The sequence below is a fragment of the Strigops habroptila genome, chromosome 6 (assembly GCF_004027225.2).
Source record: "Strigops habroptila isolate Jane chromosome 6, bStrHab1.2.pri, whole genome shotgun sequence".
Classification (NCBI taxonomy): Eukaryota; Metazoa; Chordata; class Aves; order Psittaciformes; family Psittacidae; genus Strigops; species Strigops habroptila.
Genome location: NC_044282.2, coordinates 48704840 through 48724876, shown reverse-complemented (window position 1 = coordinate 48724876; position 20037 = coordinate 48704840). Strand labels below are relative to the sequence as shown.

General features: G+C 40.2%; 1 long non-coding RNA gene across 1 annotated transcript in view; it reads right to left on the bottom strand.

The window, feature by feature from the left end:
* Positions 1-619: 619 nt before the first annotated feature.
* LOC115609775 overlaps positions 620-20037 on the bottom strand; it is a 38986-nt gene continuing 19568 nt past the window's right edge. The window contains exon 3 of the long non-coding RNA XR_003991983.1: positions 620-770. This is a non-coding gene — a long non-coding RNA (uncharacterized LOC115609775). The remainder of the gene's footprint in view (positions 771-20037) is intronic.

Here is a 20037-nt window from a genome sequence, read left to right as displayed (position 1 = left end):
GCTACCTCTTTTTGTTTGTTCTTTCTGAACCTGTCTTTGTATGGCTTCATTTGATGGCCCTTTTGTTGCACAGGACAAGAGAGCAGAGGTAGATGAAATTCCACACTACATGACTTCCTTAAACTTGTACAACAGATTAGCAGCAGGTCTGAGATTATGTGCTCTCTTTCTGTAATCTCCTGTTTCTGCGGAAAGGTCGATTTTACTTTTTTCCTGACCCATTTCTAAAGTTCGAGGAATTTTCATCCTTATTTCCCATTCAGAAACATTAACTCACCCTAAGATGGTACCCCATGAATTAAAGGCCATCAAGCCCTCTTGCTTGCAGATATTACTGTGGGGGAACAAATTGCCCATAGAACTGTTGCCAGAACTGTAGGCCTGAGTTCAGCATCTTGTTAAAGCAGTAATTGCAGCAATATTCAGAATAGGTCTTGCTTTCTGTTGTTTTTTGTGCTTTTTCTCCAGTCACACAGGAGTAGGGGCTGTCCCAGTCAGTATCAAAGCAAAGCCCAGCAGTGGTCTTGCTCCTCATCTTGCATTTAATGCAGTGAGGGACAGAAAAGACGTTGTCTTCCCACAGAAGTTTCTATCCAAACATCTTATATTTCATCCCTGCTGTTCATGTCCCTGTGTGTTCATGTTTAAATGAAACCACTCTTCATCTTCATCGATGGTTTTCTAGCTCTGTGTTGCTCACATCATTGTGCCATATGTGCAGTATGGATGTGTTGTTCCTAGTGTAGCTGTTAAACCCCATATGCTTCAGTCTGTGGGAAAGAAAATATTATATATGCAATCAACAGGCTATTTCTCATGTAAATTTTTCTTCAATGAATTAAAATGGATTTTCCAGTGAGATTTAATATTCATCGTTCTTGACTTTCTCAAGCAAATCCCACAGCCATGTTTGGAAATTACATATTTATTTATTCCCTAAAATTCAGGGGCAGTATATGCCACTATGATATGAAAATTCCATATAAATAGCAACCAGTACACAAGAGCAAATGAGGAGAACATGGTCTCTACAGTCAGTTTATGTCATCTGATATTTCAACGTGTTATGCATCTGTGCCCTCCTTCTTCAGGTTATTCTGCTATTATATATAATGGAATTCAGTACAGCCAAGTAGCAGATGATGTAACTGAATTCTGCAGTTGTTTACCTCTGGAATAATGTTTTAGGGTAATTTGTTATTGTTCCAGAATCAAGCACTATGCAATACAGAGATAACCTAACACCGTTCTTATGGAAAGAACACTTTTCCTATGGAGAGAATATAAGCAATGAGACAACACTACGTTAGGGAACTGGTTGACATACACAATAAGTAGACTATGCTCTGTTCAAGTCACTTAATGATGAATTACCATTTTTAAGAAGTGATGTCCTTAAGTAACATAAGTCCAGGACTCTAAGCTGTTTTCCAGGGTGAGACCTTAACTGCAGGCAGATTTACAATTGAGGCTATAATTCTAGTGTGTCTAGGATAACTAGTATGCCCTGTATGTCTTGGGAGTACCCAGGCTAATAAGAATTATTTAAATAATATGTAAAAGAATATTTGAGGATTTAAACTGTGACATCCATGTTCTCAGCAAAACCTCGTGGTATTTGCTTTGCAACCCTGTTCTTGGTTTACAGACTGTAGAAGGTACAATAAAATATTACTATTTCAATGACCAGAGTCAGGTGCTTTTTTAAAGTGCCTGCTAGCTATTCAAAGAGACCAGTGTCTATTGTAATCTTCAGAAAAACTGAGGTTTTTTCTTCTTTGATATGGCTCTCTTAGCTTTATTTCTAAGTGTTTCTCAAACATCTATAGACAGTTAAAGTCTTCAAAAGCATTCAATCAAAGCCAATAAGAGATAACTGTCCATCATATTTGAAAAATCATGGCATTCAAGTGAAGTTCCTGATGACTGGAAGAAGGGTAATGTAACCCCCATTTTCAAGAAGGGGAAAATGGAAGACCCGGGAAACTACAGACCAGCCAGTCTCACCTCTGTGTCTGGCAAAATCTTGGAGCAGCTTCTCCTGGAAAGCATGCTAAGGCACATGAAAAACAACGAGGTGGTTGGTGACAGCCAACATGGTTTCACTAAGGGGAAGTCCTGCCTGAGCAATTTGGTGGCCTTCTATGATGGAGCCACGGAACTGATGGACAGGGGCAGAGCAGTTGATGTCATCTACCTGGACTTGTGCAAAGCGTTCAACACTGTCCCACATGACATCCTTGTCTCTAAATTGGAGAGACATCAATTTGATAGATGGACCACTCAGTGGATAAAGAACTGGCTCTATGGCCACAGGCAAACAGCTGTGGTAAATGGCTCAATGTCTAGTTGGAAAACAGTAACGAGTGGTGTCCCTCAGGGATCGGTGTTGGGACCGGTCCTGTTCAACATCTTTGTCGGCAACATGGACAGTGGGCTTGAGTGCGCCCTCAGCAAGTTTGCTGATGACACCAAGCTGTGTGGTTTGGTTGATATGCTGGCGGGAAGGGATGCCATCCAGAGGGACCTCGACATGCTTGTGAGGTAGACTGATACCAACCTTATGAAGTTCAACCAAGCCAAGTACAAGGTCCTGCACCTGGGTCAGGGCAATCCCAGGCACAGCTACAGGCTGGGTGGAGAAGAGATTCAGAGCAGCCCTGCAGAGAAGGACTTGGGCGTGTTGGTTGATGAGAAGCTTAACATGAGCCGGCTTCAGTGTGCTCTCACAGCCCAGAAAGCCAATCATATCCTGGGCTGCATCAAAAGAAGCGTGACCAGCAGGTCAAAGGAGGTGATCCTGCCCCTCTACTCTGCTCTCATGAGACCTCACTTGGAGTATTGTGTACAGTTCTGGTGTCCTCAACATAAAAAGGACATGGAACTGTTGAAGCAAGTCCAGAGGAAGGCCACAAGGATGATAAGAGGGCTGGAGCACCTCCCGTATGAAGACAGGCTGAGAGAGTTGGGGCTGTTCAGCCTGGAGAAGAGAAGGCTGCCTGGAGACCTCATAGCAGCCTTCCGGTATCTGAAGGAGGCCTATAAGGATGCTGGGGAGGGACTCTTCCTTAGGGACTGTAGTGGTAGGACAAGGGGTAATGGGTTCAAACTTAAACAGGGGAAGTTTAGGTTAGGTATAAGGGAGAAGTTCTTTACAGTGAGGGTGGTGAGGCACTGGAATGGGTTGCCCAAGGAGGTTGCAAATGCTCCATCCCTGGCAGTGTTCAAGGCCAGGTTAGATGGAGTCTTGGGTGACATGGTTTAGTGCAAGGTGTTCCTGCCCATGGCAGGGGGGTTGGAACTAGATGATCTTAAGGTCCTTTCTAACCCCGAACTATTCTATGGTTCTATGATTCTATGATTCTATCTCAAGTTTGTGCCTTGTAAACACTAGTATAACACAATATTAGTGGAAACCATCACTTTTTTTAGTACATCACTTTTGATCATTACTAACTCATGGATAATGGAATAAATTTTAGCATTCATATGCAGTCCAATGCTACTTAACAGTCAGTGATGAAGAACATATATTTCAGCAGCAAACTGGTCAAATTAACTGCCAGTGTGACCAAGAAAAAGGGGACTGAAACACACATCTACGTGAAGCCTGCAGGCTGCTTAGGCATGTGTGGAGAGCAAAATCAGCAGACCACTAGTGGCCATTATTTTCCCCTGAACAATCTAATGGTGTTAATGAAAACCAAATGAAATGTAGTAGTGAATGAATCAAAAATAGATCATTAGTCTATTTAAAGAACATCAGAGGACATTTTGCTGCCCACAAACATGTTCCCTGGTATGATTTTTGGCTCAGGTCAGCCACGTAGAATTAGCATAGGGCCAGGCATAATTCTCAAAGAATAGCTGCATAGGGCACATCTTCTTTCTTCCATTAAGACATTTAAATAGCATGGATGTGGCCAGAACAAACTTGTTGGCCTTCAGGCTAGAAAACAGGTCCTGATATTGTTCAGTTTACATATCTGGATTTTAGTTTAATTTGCCTCTGAGCCACCTGAAAAGCTTGATACACAGCAATAAGAAGATGATACTGTGTAAGATATGATGTGTGAGTGTCTGTGTAAATTCATCCACTGTCCCCAGGAAGTGGAGGAAAGGGAATAAGATAGCAGCACAGTCCTGGTGAGACCATCACTGAAGGGATAGAATCAGTAAAACTTGCACACAAAGACAATGAGGGAGACCTCCATCACTTATGCAGCTCCTCAGAGTTCAAAAGGCCCATGCAACTCTCACAGCCTCTCATCAGGCACATCAGCCAATATTTGTTCCAAGCACTCCGCAGGAAAAAATAAAAAAATGGCCATTAAAAATAGCTGAATAACAAGGAAGGTAAAGGTGTTGGTCATCTCCCCCTCCATGACACCCAGGTTTTATTCCAAATAGTATGGCAACAGAAAGGCTGAAACTCAAAATGTATTTTAGTTTTGCTGAGTATGATCAATTGATACCTGTTGTTGGGTTATGACGGGGTTGTTTTTTACTTTTCTGATCACTGGAAACATGGTGCAGATATTTTTGTCAGTTTTTGTATTTACTATCAGTGATCCAAAAAATCAGCTAATGATGCAGCACATTCTGGGATTCTTTGGTAGCTGCAGAACTAGTGAATCACCACAGCAAAAGCACTACATTGTCAAAGCATGTCCACTCAGGCTGATTGGCTCTGAGATCACAGTTGTGCAGTTAATGAAAGTCCTGATCTCTTTGGATGATGAGGCCAGATGGAGACCACGTGAGCCTGCCTTGGCAGGGATTCTGGCCCAGATTCTGAAATCTGCTTGCATATTAGATAATTCTTCAGTGCTAAAGAAGGAATTTAAACCTTCAGTTTAAAATATACGTATCTATCTGTTACTTCTAACAAACTCCTAGAGCCCAAAGCTGACCTCAGGTAGAAGACCTCCTTATGCTAACAGGAACAGTGAGGGAATGAGCAAGTGAAAACATACACACATGCATGCACACACTTTTTGAAAAACACATTAACAGAAGACAGCATTTCAAGCTGTATGATAATATAGTGCATTAAAATGCACTCCTAATACATTATTTGTTGTGTGACTGAGTAGAAACAGCATATGCAAATTGATTCTAAGCATGCAGTGTAATTCCTATAGCTGTTCAAGTGAGAATTCAACTTTGTTATGAGCACTGACTGAGACATGATCTTTGGTCGTTTCATTTTTTTGTGTCTCTGAGTCATCAGTCTCACTGCCTGATAATGAATTTGAATGTGAGTCTGTATAATACTTTCTCATTCTCCATCATGTATCCTCCTGTCATCATGTCATTTCCAGGGAAACACAGTTCGAATCACATCTCGCAGTGATGAGGCAAGAGATTGCTTTTTCCAGAGGAGGAGGAAATATTTGTCACCTTAATAACTTAAAAATTGATGCTTTCGAGAACCATCCACATTACAGCTTCATTGAGCTCAGGAGCATTGTGCCATTTGCCTGGTGAGTTTTATCTTCATGGTTACTGAGAACGTGCCCATCCAGCTCACAGGAGAAGATGCAACACGAGTGAGTGAAGTGACACTGTATGTTATGCAGCCATGAAAAGCAAATACAAGATGAATCATCCATTTCCAGGACCCAGTATTGTCCACTGATGCAATTTTCAGCATGCTCTTCTAAAAAATTACAGTGGGTTGGAGCAGACTCCACACCCCTCTTGTTATTCTTTTTCCCTCACACATTCTTCAAAGTGGGTTTACAAAGTTACGAACATAAAGACAATGTGGGACATATATGGCATATTTGATACTCAAAAAATAATATTGCAGATGAGAGGACATATCAATGGACAGACTGCCTGTTCCCTGGAATAATCCTGAGTCTCCTGTAAAGAGAAAAAGATGCTCAAATAACAAATCCAGGACATATTTCCACGTCTGCGAAGTTTTAGGTTTGAAGAGCCATGGGACTACAATAAAAACTGCCTGGACTGAAGCTGGTAACTCTCAGTGACAACTCTCTTTCTTCCTATATCACCTCAAGAAATTTTTTGTGAGAGCAGCTTGACCCATGACAAGAGAGAAGGTATGAGAAGAGAAGGTAATAGGGATGGCAGAGCAACAGCACACTCTTCTTTCAAGAACTTGCTAATTAATGTCTTACTCCTCTGCTTTTGCTTTCTAATGAATTGTTGAGACACTGGCAAAAGTGCATGTCTCCATCGCCCTCTAGTGCCAGGTCCACTTTGGAGATGTGCGACCCCTGTGTGCCCTGGTCACACCAGGAGGCAGGTCTGAAGAGCCCAAGCTTCTTGATAACTTTCATAAAGAGATTAAGAGGAGGAAACTGGAAGATCTTTTTTCCCCATTATCAAAAATAAATATAGTAAATTACATCAAAAAGTCTAAAGTAAAAGATAATTGAGCACAAATTGCCATGCATATGACCACTTTAAAAAATGTCAACAGGTAATTGTCATAAAGTGTTGTTCACTTTCCTTGACGGTTCACTCAGTAATATTCATAATCATTTAGCATCATTTGCATAGACATGGAACAAAATGAATGTGGAATCAAATAATAATAAAAAAAGAATTTTCTCACTTTGTTTATTCATCTATTTATACTGGATGTGCAAGTTTGTTCTCCTTCCCGGCTTAAAGGCCAACTGAAGAAACAGGAGCATGGAAACTGGGCAGTGGAGGGAAGAGATTTATAGACTGTTTAAAACCCTTTTGATCTTCATTTGGCCATGTTGCTTTGTTGGTTTTTTTTTGGATTTAGTTTTACTTGTACAAACTTGGTGCTAACTGGCAGAATACTGTGCATTCATGTAAAATGCAGAAATATGTACTTTTGAAACTAATGTTTATTCATTTCAAGTAGTGATGTGGAAACTTTAAGGAGGGTCCTCTTTACACGGGGTTTATTTCAACAGGTGCAAATTCCTGGTATTAAACCTGTTGCTGAGGTTTGTTTTAGTCTAATTTAGTCAAACCTGCTCCAAATCACAGCAGTTCTCAAAATGCCTTTAAAACTTGCAGTATAACCTGTTCCTTAAAGCTGCCTCTTCTCACCCAGCTGTCTTAGTGTGATTGCTTAACCCATTGCAATGTTCCTCCACTTCTCTGAATAAACTTAAATTCAGACCCAACAGTCCTTGGCCTTCAAAGGAAGTTGTAGAATAATTCCTGCTCCTTGGAAAAAAGAAGTGATTAAAAATGTGTATCGGCTTGCAGTTTTGACCAACTACATCAGAGGGGCTCAAGTGGAAACCGTGAAGCCTAAGTGGCCACTCTGCAGGACCAGAGCTGACAACCACTGGAGCCAAAGATGCAACTCCTGTGCAGGTACACTGGTGGAAATGGACCTTTGTTCAACCCTGTGACTCCTGCATTCAAAACAGGAGTGAAAACATGCTAGTTGCTCAGGCCGCAAAGGACATTTCAAACCTCCATGGCTGGCCATACACCTTAATATTCATTAATCATCATTCATGAAAAGAAAAGCATAGGATTGACAGCAGGATGAGTAACAGCTGCAGGTCATTGCTAGAGCCCAGGGCTCTAAGTTCCCACTCCTACTTTGCAGATTAACTGAATATTATTAATTTCTGGTCCCTACCAGTTCTGCGGGGATGCTTATATTCTTGATTGATAGCTCTGAAGACATAAGCCAACCTGGAATAAAACCAACCTGAAAGACACTATCTTTTCTTCCTTTTAACATCACAAAACAGAATAGTTGAGGTGAATAGACAACAATAATTATAACTTAGGGTTCCTTTTATGTAAGAATTGTCATGTTTTTTACAAATATTAGGGAGTCATCCAAGCCTCGGTTACACTATGAAGAACAAGAAAAACATTTTCAGAGGTCTGTCTCTGAAATCAAAAGATATACATGACTTAATAGTCAGAATGGCTGATGCACTCTTTGAAAAATGTGCACAGCCCCAGTATGTGTTTCATAAAACTATGTTTAACACTTTATAGAGCTTGAACTGGCCATGCACACTTTATTAAGTATGTGGAAACAGCTGTTCACAATTAAGTTCTTTATTCTTCAAATACCTACTACTGGGCACAGAATTGACTGCCATATGTAATCCAAGTCAGTGATCTATATCTCCATATAGACATACTCCACAGTATCCTTAAACTGCTTCTCTTTATAATAATGTTAGTTTTCCTGCGTAGTAAAAAATGGAAACTCAGAGCCTAATTCTCCTCTTATTCCTACCAACATGAATTAAAGCAATGGAGCTGTGCTCACGAAAGCAGATGTAAAATAGAACGATGGTCAAAGCCCTAGAGTCCGTTTTAATTTTTGTAAGTTGCATATCTGAAAACTAAAACAAACATCTGCCAAGCCACTACCAGTAAAAAAAAAGTCAGTCTTTCAGAGAGCAGCAGAACGTCTCTTTGTGAAAGATATCCTTTCCACAGGAAGGAGGAATTATGTGTCACCAATGTTACACATAAACCATGGGAACAGGCAGCGACAGCTTGGTCAGAAGGCTGTTTTCCTTGACTCTACATGCACCTTTTCCCTTGGTATTGTTAAAATATGCAGGAATGGAATATTCTGTTACTTCTGCAGAACAAGATATGCAATGGAAATGGTTTGGCAAGCTTGTTTCAAAGTGTAAAGGGCTTTCTTAGTTCCCAGTAGCTCTGCCAACAAAATTAAAGCTCTTCTAACAACACTCACGTTGGTCTTTCCTTTGGATGCATTTGAATGTTCTTAAGTCTACTAAGGTACTTCCTTTCTTTAGAATTTTTTGTGTCCAAATGTCAGGTAATTACTATGAATGAACATGTTCCAATAGATACTTAATACAAAGCTCAGGACAGTAACTCATTATGTATTGGGAGCCTTAGACATTTGAGGCTGTCTGATAGAGCAGGATATTTAAGCAGGTGTTCAGTTTGAACAAACACCCAATTCTGTTGGTTGCAAAACCAAAGTGAAAACTTGAATCCACAGTTTACAGAGAAAAATGTGCTCTGTATGTGCTAATACAATGCTAACACAATGTGCTAATGCATTAGTAAGTGAAAGTGCAGTCACTTGTCTGCTTGTTAACTGTGTCCAGCCCCAAGACAGCAGTGACATGGAGCACCAGAAAAGCAGGTTTTGTGGCATGCCTTCTTTCTGGGACGTGCAATATGCCCTGCATACACCTCTCCTTTGGAACTTAATCTCACCAGGCCTGGATAAACACTGCAAACACTGCCTAAGGAAGGGCCAGTTCCCAAGCAGTATTCACTGTGAGATGTGTTTGGTTGGGGTTTTTGTAATGGCATGTGACACATCAAGAAAAGTCGTCAGCCAAGAGCAGCTGGGATTTCCCATTGCAGCCCGATCATTTCACTGAAAAAGTGAAGGTACTTGAAGTAGTCCTGATCCCAACTCTGTAGAAATCTAGATTAGGCAAGATGTGAAGTGGCCATTTGGTTACTATAATATACCAGAATCACACATACTTGAATATGTGAGAATAGTTTAATAGGTAATAGTTTAATACTAGCCATGTGTTAAGCAGTATAGATAAAGCTGCTCGGCAAAAAGAGTGGGCACAGGGACTGAATCAGTCAGTATTCGCCAAACTCACAGAATTTAGCCACAGCAATGAAATAATTAGATGTTACCTCATGTTTGTCATATTACTTTCCCTGATTAAACTATGTTTTATAATGGTCAGACTAATACTTTTTCGCTTGCTCCAATGGATTGAAGTCATGTGAAAACTGGTGTTTCTTTGAAAGCTAGGAGGAAATTGAAGATTAGCTTCAAAGTTTTGGAAAAGCAACACAAATCTTCATTAGGGCAGTAATGAGCATTAATGCATTGTAACTAAAATGGTCTGTTACCTCTTCTTGTTAGAAACAGGATGATAGATGGATACCATTTCCTCTTTCTGATTACCATTGCAATTCTAATGACTTTGGTGAATAGGTACATGATTGAACTGATCATGGAAAAAAACAAGAGCATAAGGCAGTGATTTCTCCCTCTAGAGACTACCTCTAGCTATTTAATTTAAATGGCTAAGGACATGGATGTTACACAATGACAAAAACGTTCATATGTCTTCCTATGAATTTTGGAGCAAAGTTTTTTGTTATTTTCTGTCTAACATTAAAAGACCTGTTGTAGATGATGGACCTAAAAGGAATAACCTTCATTTCCATGTTTGCACTTTCCTCTCACCATTTCTCATTTTCTACCATCCTCCTGGTTTTACTTCAAAACAGATTTCTAGTTACATCTTATGAGGATATGAGTTAGTGTCCCACACCTATTACCAAAGACCTGCTTCACTAGTGTGCAGTGCTTTGAAGTGCTTAAGAAAATTATGCGGTTTTGACATGTGACAGTGGTCTTCAATTTATTGTTGCTTTATAATAACTTTTAATAACAACCAGGAGTAATGCAAATTGTAAATTAATATGTAAACATATACATATTATCAAGCAAAAAGCTGACTTAAGACTGCACACATATCAGTCACTTCAGATAAAAAGTCTTCCTCATATGCTGCAATTATCTCATTGTTAAGTAGTCCAAAATAAGGGAGTCAGAAATAAAGTTCTACTGGAAAATTATCCAAGCTTTAAGGCATGAAATTGTGTAGTAAAGGCACAAAATTGTATAGTAAAGGCACTAAAAAATACTCCCACTATCCAGCTGCACCCTGTAATAAACAATCAAATAATAAATAATAAACAAATAATTATTAAAGAATTTTAATATTTATGGTTCTTTAAGCCATTTCCAATATATATTTAATTTTTTTAAATATTTTTCTTCTCCAGTACAATTGTAATATCTTAATATTACTATTATGTACAATACATAATGTAGATTACCTGTTTTTAAAGGCAGAAGATGAAAATGGAAATATTTCATGCCTTCTTTGTGACTCTTTCTAAATGTTTTCTAAATTATCTTCCAAAATATCAAAATAATATACCTAATGATTAAAATAATGTACCTAAGGTTTTCATCAAATGGTGTACTTGCATTCTTATGTGAACAGTAGGAATGCCCATGAGCCTTAACACACATGCAAAAGTACATCACCCAAATGTGTATCAGTTCTTCTCAGCATGATGCCTTCAGTCACTTTCACAGCACATCACAGCTGGCCATGAATTCTGGCTCAGAGGCAAAGTGGAGAAGGACAGCACAAATTATGTTGTGTTGTGCACCTTCTAACTCCCACTTTCCTGTATATCTTATCATCTTGGCTGAATATGAGCCAGCAGGTAGCAGTCAAGAAGGCCAATGGCATCCTGGTTTGTATCAGACATAGTGTGGCCAGCAAGACTGGGGAAGCAATTGTCCCCCTGTACTTGTCACTGGTGAGGCCACACCTTGAATACCGTGTTCAGTCCTGGGTCCCTCAGCCCAAGAAAGACAGAGGTGCTGAAGCAGGTCCAGAGAAGGGCAATGAAGCTGGTGAAGGGTCTGGAGAATAAGTCCTATGAGGAGTGGCTGAGGGCACTGGGGTTTTTTAGTCTGGAGAAAAGGGGGCTCAAGAGAGATGTTATCACTCCATGACTACCTGAAAGGAGGTTGTGGCAAGGTGGGGGTTGATCTGTTCTCCCAGGTAGCAAGTGATGGAAGGAGAGGAAACAGCCTTAAGTGCAGACAGGGAAAGTTTAGATTGGATATTAGGGAAAATTTCTTCACTGAAAGGGTTGTCAAACATTGGAACAGGCTGCCCAGGGAAGTGGTTGAGTCACCACCCCTGAAGGTATTTAAAAGACATGCAGATGCAGCACTTAGGGATATGGTTTAGTGGTGGACTTGTCAGTGTTAGGTTTACGGTTGGACTCAGTGATCTTAAGGGTCTTTTCCAACCTAAATGATTCTATGATGCTATGATCTTTTTTGCTCAATATAAAGTAATATGCCCATGTGCCTTATCTAACTGCCTGAGATATGTTCCTCATAGGTATGTTCCTCTATGTTTTCAGTCCCATAGCAGAGTTGCCAAGGGTAGCAATGTCAGGAGTGGAAATAATCCCTTACCCAGCCAGACACTGGTGTTCGCCACATCCCCAGAAATCTCTGTATGCCTGACTGCGTTTGGTTACCATGTCCTGGCACAGGCTCTTTAGATCAGATAACAAACATGCGGTTTTGTCCTTGAAGAACCATGCTGAAGCGATAGTGAAGAAAGCAGACGACTTCCCACATCTGTATGCAGACACAGTTTAGGTTACTTTTTTACAACATCAGTCAAAGAAGGAAAATAGCAGCAGCCTTTACACCTAGATTTTTTCGTCTCAGACGAGGCATTTAATCTTGATAGATTTTCACTAATATATATATCTCTGCATGTTTTATGGCCCAGCATCTCACATGGAATATTTAATCGAAAAACACCTCTACAGGTAAATACCAGTTCAGCCATGGAAAATTACATCTCTACAAACAGCCACTGTTGTGGAGTTAGTTCTTGAAGTGATCAAGGCAAGTGTGATCCAAATGGGACTAATTTGGCCCTTCACATATGGCATATAAACCTATGCATAGGAGACCACTAATGTGGGGAAGAGGCCACCCTAGAATTAATTGTGTCTCTAGGCTACACATTCTTCAGCTGATGCAAGTAAAAATGTACAGATATCATTTTGGCCCATGGACAGATCCCGTATTCTTTTACTGATGCCACAGAAAAGCTGATCATGAACAAAGTGGCTAATAAAAAAAGTGCATAATACAAAAGCACTCAAGCTAAAACAATTCAGTGCTTCACTCCAAAATATCCATACAAATTTAAAAAAAAGCAACAGTCAAATTTACCTTTCTATATGTAACTCTTGCAGCAAGAAGTTGCCATATTTGGCTATAAATTTCTTCATAAAAATGGCACCTATTAATATGAATTTAATATCATATTAAAGTACAAAAAACTCATAAAGACTTATACCATGCGATACAATTTTCCTTTGTATTGTATCTTTCCTGTAAACTATGTCCCCAAATCATTTGCAGAATGAAATCATACTATTTAATTTTATGATTTATATTATTAGTTCATATAACGATCAGGCCACGTACCTGGGGTTCTTGGTAGACCTAACTGTAACGAGCCATGCAGTCACTTTGTCTAGTCTCAACAGGCTAAGCAGACAGAGTGAGTGCTCAAGAAAACCCTTTTTGCCCTTTATGCCTCCCCTCTCTCTTCCCCCCAACTGCAGCCAAGAATTAGTCACAGCTGCCTTTCTTCAGATTTTATAAGCCTGTCTTAAGCACTGCTTCCAAAAGGGAGGAGAAGTCAAGCTTGGGCACTGCAACCCATTTAAATTCCACTGGCACTTACTATTAAGTGCAGTTTAATCATTTATTAGGAGCAGAGTTGTGGAAAGAGGCTGAGCCTTGAAATCCTTCTGCTGCTGTTGCTGCTAGGTAGGGCACTAATAGGGACACACTCTCAGTCTTTAGGACATTTGCAAAGCGCTCTGTTGTTCTGCTGTGGCTGATTAAAGAAGTCCTGCTCTCACCCCTCTCCTGTGGTGGCAGAGCCTCCTGGTGGCACATACACATGGAGCTCTGGGGCACTCTGCACTGCAGAAATATATTCCAGTGCCATTACCCCTCCAAGCATCACAGGTGAAAAGAGATTTCACTCTAATTTAATTCTCTTGTTTGAGAAAGACATTGTCACAGCTGCAGCAAACGTTTTGCTATATGAGCAATCCAAGACACATAGCATATGACACATCCTTCACCACAAGACAGAGTCAAGTAACCTGCAAGCTGATACTAACTTGAAGAATCTCGTGTTTGTCCTATCTCTCAACTTGCTGGCACAGAAGGCAAAAGCAGAATTCCCAGTGCTTTCAGTGACAGAAGGCATCATGAACAACTTTGAAGGGCTTTCACCTGGTTAGCTGACCTGAGGCTATTTGGAAAAAGACCCTTTATTTCCTAGCTTCGTGCTGCAGAGACAGCTGGAAGAATTATTTACTTCCTATCCTAAACCATTCCACAGCGCTGCTGTGCGCTGCCACACAGCTGCTGCTTTCACCCCAGACACCACTGGCAGATGAGAGCAGAATCTTTGGCCAGCAGCCATGCAGGAGCAGGGGATCGGATGTGGGGTCAAAAGCAGTGCAGCCGGCAGCGGTGCAGTGCACATGGTCACACAGCCCCCACCATCTGCCGAGGGGGCCAAGGCTGGCTCACGCCACAGGAGATCAAGGACTTTGCAGTGGAAGAATGAGAAAGTGAGGCTGGAGGAGATGGTTCCATGGCAGGGGCTGAAATTTTGGGTTATCTTTAAAACTGTGACTGGTGTAAAATCCACTGGGTTGTGCTGATTCCTCCTTTTTTTAAGCGCCTTTATTTCAGTGAAGCAATGTCTGAAAAATGTCTCTGTCAAGCAGAGAGTGCAGACATGAGATAATAATGCCACTACTGAGAAGTAGCCACCTTACATAAAAGAGAGTTATTTTTTAAATCCTCTGCAATCCTGAGCCATTACAATCATGTGTTACATAAATGTATGCCAATGTTGTGATTTACCCAACCGTGCCTTTTTCTCTTTTGCTCCTCATTTGGCTGTCACCTGGAAGAGCTTAGTACAAAATTTTGAAGCCATGTTTGTGATTCACAAGCAATAATTTACTTTTTTCCTTTTTTTTTCGCTCACACTTCTGGCTCACACAGTGATACTGAGTAAGGCTTAGCTTCCCCTGGTGATGTGCAGATCTGCCTGAAGCCCTTGCTACCGTTAACAAATTTTTCAGTGATGGTACAGAGATCATCACTCAGAAACTGCAGCTCCTCATCTCAGCTGGTGCCATGCTGTGTTTAATTGGCCCTCTGAAAGTACATCTTCCTTATACCTTGATTATTTTGAATAGGAACTGAGAGGGGAGAAGTGAGAGGAAGATCTGCAAGGAGTGGAAGAGGAGGTCGAAAGAATGACAGTAGTCAAGCAACACTTGGACAGTAGTGGAGTGAGTTGTCGCAACGCGCTCTTCAGAAAAGTTACAGGGCAGATCCTCAGACAGGGTGAAGAAATGTAGCTACAAGTCCAGGTAATCACACTTCTTCCTACCAGAAATGTATTAAAATGTTTGGAATGTTGGAATAATTTATTTTATTAGTAAATGAAACAGTGCCATGGTCTGTGCCAAGTATATGAACTTCCTTGTCTATGTTGGCAAATTTTAAGAATGGCTGTTGGCACAATTTTGGCCTGAGCCAGGCAAAATTCATTCAAACAATCCCCAGTTGGGAACCGGCACAGTTCTGGAGTTAACAAAGGTCAGGCCCCATCTCCGACAGTCAGTCTATATGCAGCCACATGTCCTAGATGGTAACTGTGTTCAATACGACCCACTGAGCTAAACCAGATGGGGACCTCGTGTTCAGAAAAGAGGCCCTGGTGCTATTCTCTTTATAGACGTAAGTGATGCAAACAGTAAATCCCATCTTGAATGGATACTGTGCTATTTAGGACTCAAGATGTTTTTATAGCCCATCAAATTCACAGGCAATTCTCAAAAAGATCGAATGTACAGTCATAATCTGTTGAAATCTCCTCTTGGCCAACAAAGAACACAAACTTCACTGCACCATTTCCTGAGTATGTGCTGCAGCCAGGAGGCTGTTTTGATGATAATGGGCAGAAGTTCCTCCACCAGAGACAGCTGAGGGAAGGCACAAGCCAGTGCTGAGAAGATGCAGCCCCAGGGCCAGCATGCCATTCGGCTGGCTCTCGGCACAGGTTCACCACTCTGCTCAGCTTGGACTCTTCACCAAGTCTGTGCATGTCCCTAAAAATCACTTGAGGTACAAACAATACATCCTCCACAGGTTTCATGTGACTACTCATGTGCTTCTACATAGGTGCTTAGTGATCTGTAGAGTTTTGTTGAACTCTACTGAAATAAAGTCCCAAGTCCAGAAAAAAAACATATTTCTACCTACACAGCCATGTACTGGCACTGTATCTTCATGCTACAGGGAAAATCACTACTGTAATTAATTTAAGAATGCATCCTGTCTAAACCACACTTCAATCGGGTTGTATGTTTGAATAATTAAGCTTTAAAAAGAAAGCCTAATGAGACTAATGGCTATCAAATTACTAGATTTTGAAAATCATTGATTTTCTCATTTACACTCATACATGGCTGCTAAAAATTAATTGATTTCATTTGCACAGAGAGATTGAGTTTGCTTTGACTTCCAGAATGTTTCTTTCCCAAGTTTCTCATCAAACTTTCAATATTCATTTTCATAAAAAGGCAAGTGATCCTTTAACTATGCTCATTTGCATAGGAACTGAGACATTATCCCTCATCTAAATAAGCGCTATTTTAATTATCCTTTTTTTCTTAATATATTCTACCCCAGAGTGCTTAGATATTTCAGCTGTGCTCATCACCATGGTATCTGAATACCTTACCAAAATTATAATAGAAAACTCTAGCATCAGATTATTTCAACTTTTTTGCTTTCTTGCCTTTCTTAGAGAAATGCATCTCTTTCTCTTTTCTATCACACCAGCTAAGCTAAGCCAAGCTGTTTTTTCCATCCCTTTCCAACTTTCCACTTTCTGCCTCATTACTTTCCCTTCTCCTGCTCCTTCTCTAACTCTCTGGTTGAATGGGAAGGCTGAGCTGTTCATGTGTTTGGAAAAGGTTAAGGTGCCAAATGACTCGTCTTTCCCCTACTCCAAAAAGTAACACTAAGAAAAACAGAAATTCTTTCCAAGAGGACCTATCCCTAAGAGCAAAGGCAAACATATAAAAGAAATCCAGATAACAATATGTCAATTTAATACTAGTGAAATATGTTGGTGCTAACCAACCAACCATTTATCCAGTGATACACCTACTTAGTATCAATAGCCAGCTTCCACTAACGAGAAAGATGCATCATGATCAGTGCATCTCTCCCTGTCGTCTCTCCCTCATACCATACGTCTGATCATCTACTAAACTGCCTACATGGTTTATTCTCTATTTTTGAAGTATGAAATTATGCCCATCACTTTGCAAAGTATATCAGAGATTTAGAAAATAATTAAAGACATAATCTCCCTTTTATGTCAGTATCCTCTTCCCCAGCCCTTCCTCTCTTCATCGCCGATTCTGCAAAGATCTACTTTTATTGGTTGGTTGCTATGGCAGTCTTGTTCTTTAAAAAAAATGTTTGTCAAATTATGACAGGAGGCTAGATTAAATAATTCAGGTGTGAGTTTGATGTGTTATTCGTCATTCCAGTCCCTCCTTCATGAGAGAACCACTGCAGAAAATCTTCATTTCTTGGGGAGAAGAGTGCTGCAGATCAAACTGACTGTGCCCTGAGACTGCAGGCTGCAGGAGCCCCTGGCTGCAAGGGCTCTCCCAGAGAGGGCTTTGAAGAGGATTCCTGCAGTCAGTCATCAAACGAAGCTATTCTGCATGAAGGGAACATTTCTCTCATGTTGGTTGAGTGACATCTTGAACCAGTAGTTCTTCTTCATCACACAGTTTCATTCAAAGGTGTGATTTATCAGAGGAAAATACTGGGATGTCCTGATGATCTTAGTCTCTCCTTACTCCTAGTACTCTAGTAAAAGAAGGCCTTATTGCTTAGCTATCCAGTATTAACAAGGAACAATTGAAGTACATGTCCATCCAGTCCTTTGCCTCTTTGCCAGGAAGAGTGCCACTTTTGCTGAGATAGTGTTTGTGATGTTTATACATTTTTCTGAGGTCTCAGTGAGCCATGCTGTTTTATGAGGCTTTGGTCACAAGTAACTTAGACTTGAACCAGGACATAAGCCCATTTTGGCTTTCCTGCGTAGTGACGATTGGTGTACTGGATGGCACTACAGAAGTTGGTGAAAATCATATGCTATATTCAAAGGAACTATGGCAGTGCAAACTAGCATAGGTCCCGATGTCTGGCATCCTGATACATATTTGGTGTTTTGTTTTTGTATGATGCTACCACACTACACTACTCGAAGTTAACCTCAAGCAATACGTTAACAGCATGTGTATACTAGCCAGGAATACACCTAAACTTGAAATTAGGAGTTCTTAAACAATCTATCCACTTGAAGAACTGGAGTTGGGAAAGGGTGGGAAATTCACAATGAAGTTGGCGATTTCCTGCAGGTGGGGTTTTCCAGAGATGAAAAAGTCCAAATGATTTAACCACTAAGAAAAGCAGGAGCATATTTAATCCAGTAAGTGATCTGCAGGCTCAGGTCAGAAACATATCCAAGTGAAATTTACATTGGAAAAAGTGTTCTGCAGTAGCATGAAGGCCTAAGCATAATTTCAAATGTGCTGAATCATGGAATCCTGACTATTTGACTGTCCAGGTGTTCATGTGGGGTTTTTTTGGTTTCCAAATCTTCGTTATTATTATCTTGCCCTTCATATTAGTTTACTTATGGCTATGCCAGATTGCATGCACCCAGTCTGGTCTCACCATAACAACTAAATAGTTTTGTGCTTCATTGAGAGACTAGCTGGGAATCCCTTGCTATGGGAATTAGCCAAGGAGTCATGGCCAAGTATTAAACCACGGAAATCAAATGAGTAGGAATATTTGTTTGGCTACATCATCTCTACTGAGATGACAGACGTGAACAGAACAAAAAATAAAACCAAAAATGTATTTGTCTTGCCAAAGGAGAACATTCTGAAAATTATTCTCTGTCACTGTCTGCACCAGTTTTGAGTGTTACTATCTGTGCTTGCACAGCGATGGAAACAGAGCATGTAAGATCAACTTACCTAAGCTGAACAATAATTAGTATCAGATAGTCATCTCATTTTGAGTACACACAGAGATTAGTTTTTAGAAAAACATGCATGTAAGTGATATGTCTGTGCTGGATTCAGCTGCGGCAGTATTCTTCTTCGTCTTAGTAGCTAGTGCAGTGGCTTTAACCACCACAATGTCACAAAGACAGACTGTATCGACAATAACAACAAATGCAATTAGCTGCCTGACTACTAGTGGTATCACTGGCTTTTGGTTTGTGTACCATTTAGGAATTGGGTAACTTCTTAATATCCATGAGTTTTCTGTAGTATGCAAGAAATATATTTTGGCATTTGTAGGGAGACTGCAGAGAATATCAATTTGAGAGACTATTTATTTCTGTAGAGAAAAATAAAGGTAGAAAAAAAGTTCAATCTTTTAAATATAAAACTAAAGTCCTGATTCAACCAGACACATGAACATATGTGTAACCTTAGGCTCAACATTCTTACTATTGACATTTAGTTCAAGGATATTGCTTAAATTGGGCTTTTAATTACTTATTTTTTCCCCACAACTCTCATGTATCCTTACAGTGGTCTGATATGCCCTAAACCAGATTTCCATTAAAAGTCAGTTATCTGAATAAAGACACTGAAGAGTTATTGGGGTTTTGTGGTTTATTTGGGGTTTTTTTTCCAGAGGTTTTGGCTGTATTCTCTCTCAAAATTAATTTTAAGATCTAGCCAAGATATTTCTAGATGCACATTTGAAGAAGAAAAGGAGGGGTGGAAGGGCTTGCTAGTCATTGATCAGACACAAATATACTTTCCTGAAAGCATTGAATTAGGTTTCTCCATAAAAAGTCCTTGATGACAGTTAAAGGAGCAGAAATATTTGTTGTTGTTGTTGATACTGACCCTAAACCCTTTCTTTACAAGACTGTCTAATATTAAAAGGAGATGATTACTCGTTTACATATAGGTGTGCACATTTATTTGAACAAGGTATTCCACCTTCAGCACAGGTGATTTTCTGTCCGGTTTGTGTGGACATTCCAAGTGAATGAGGGTTGAAAACACTGCTCCTTTGATGAGCAATGCTGATTGATTATTATAGGTAGTGGAAAATATTTTCATTTTAGTGTGTGCACAGTGCACTAGACTAAAACATATGCAACTGTCATTTCTAAATTATAACGCCTCAGATTGGCTTAATGAAGTAAATTATTGGTCAGTACAGTCTCTACAGGCAAAGAAAGGGATGTAGAACAACAGAAAAATCCTGCTTTCTCAGACCAGAATCCGAATCAG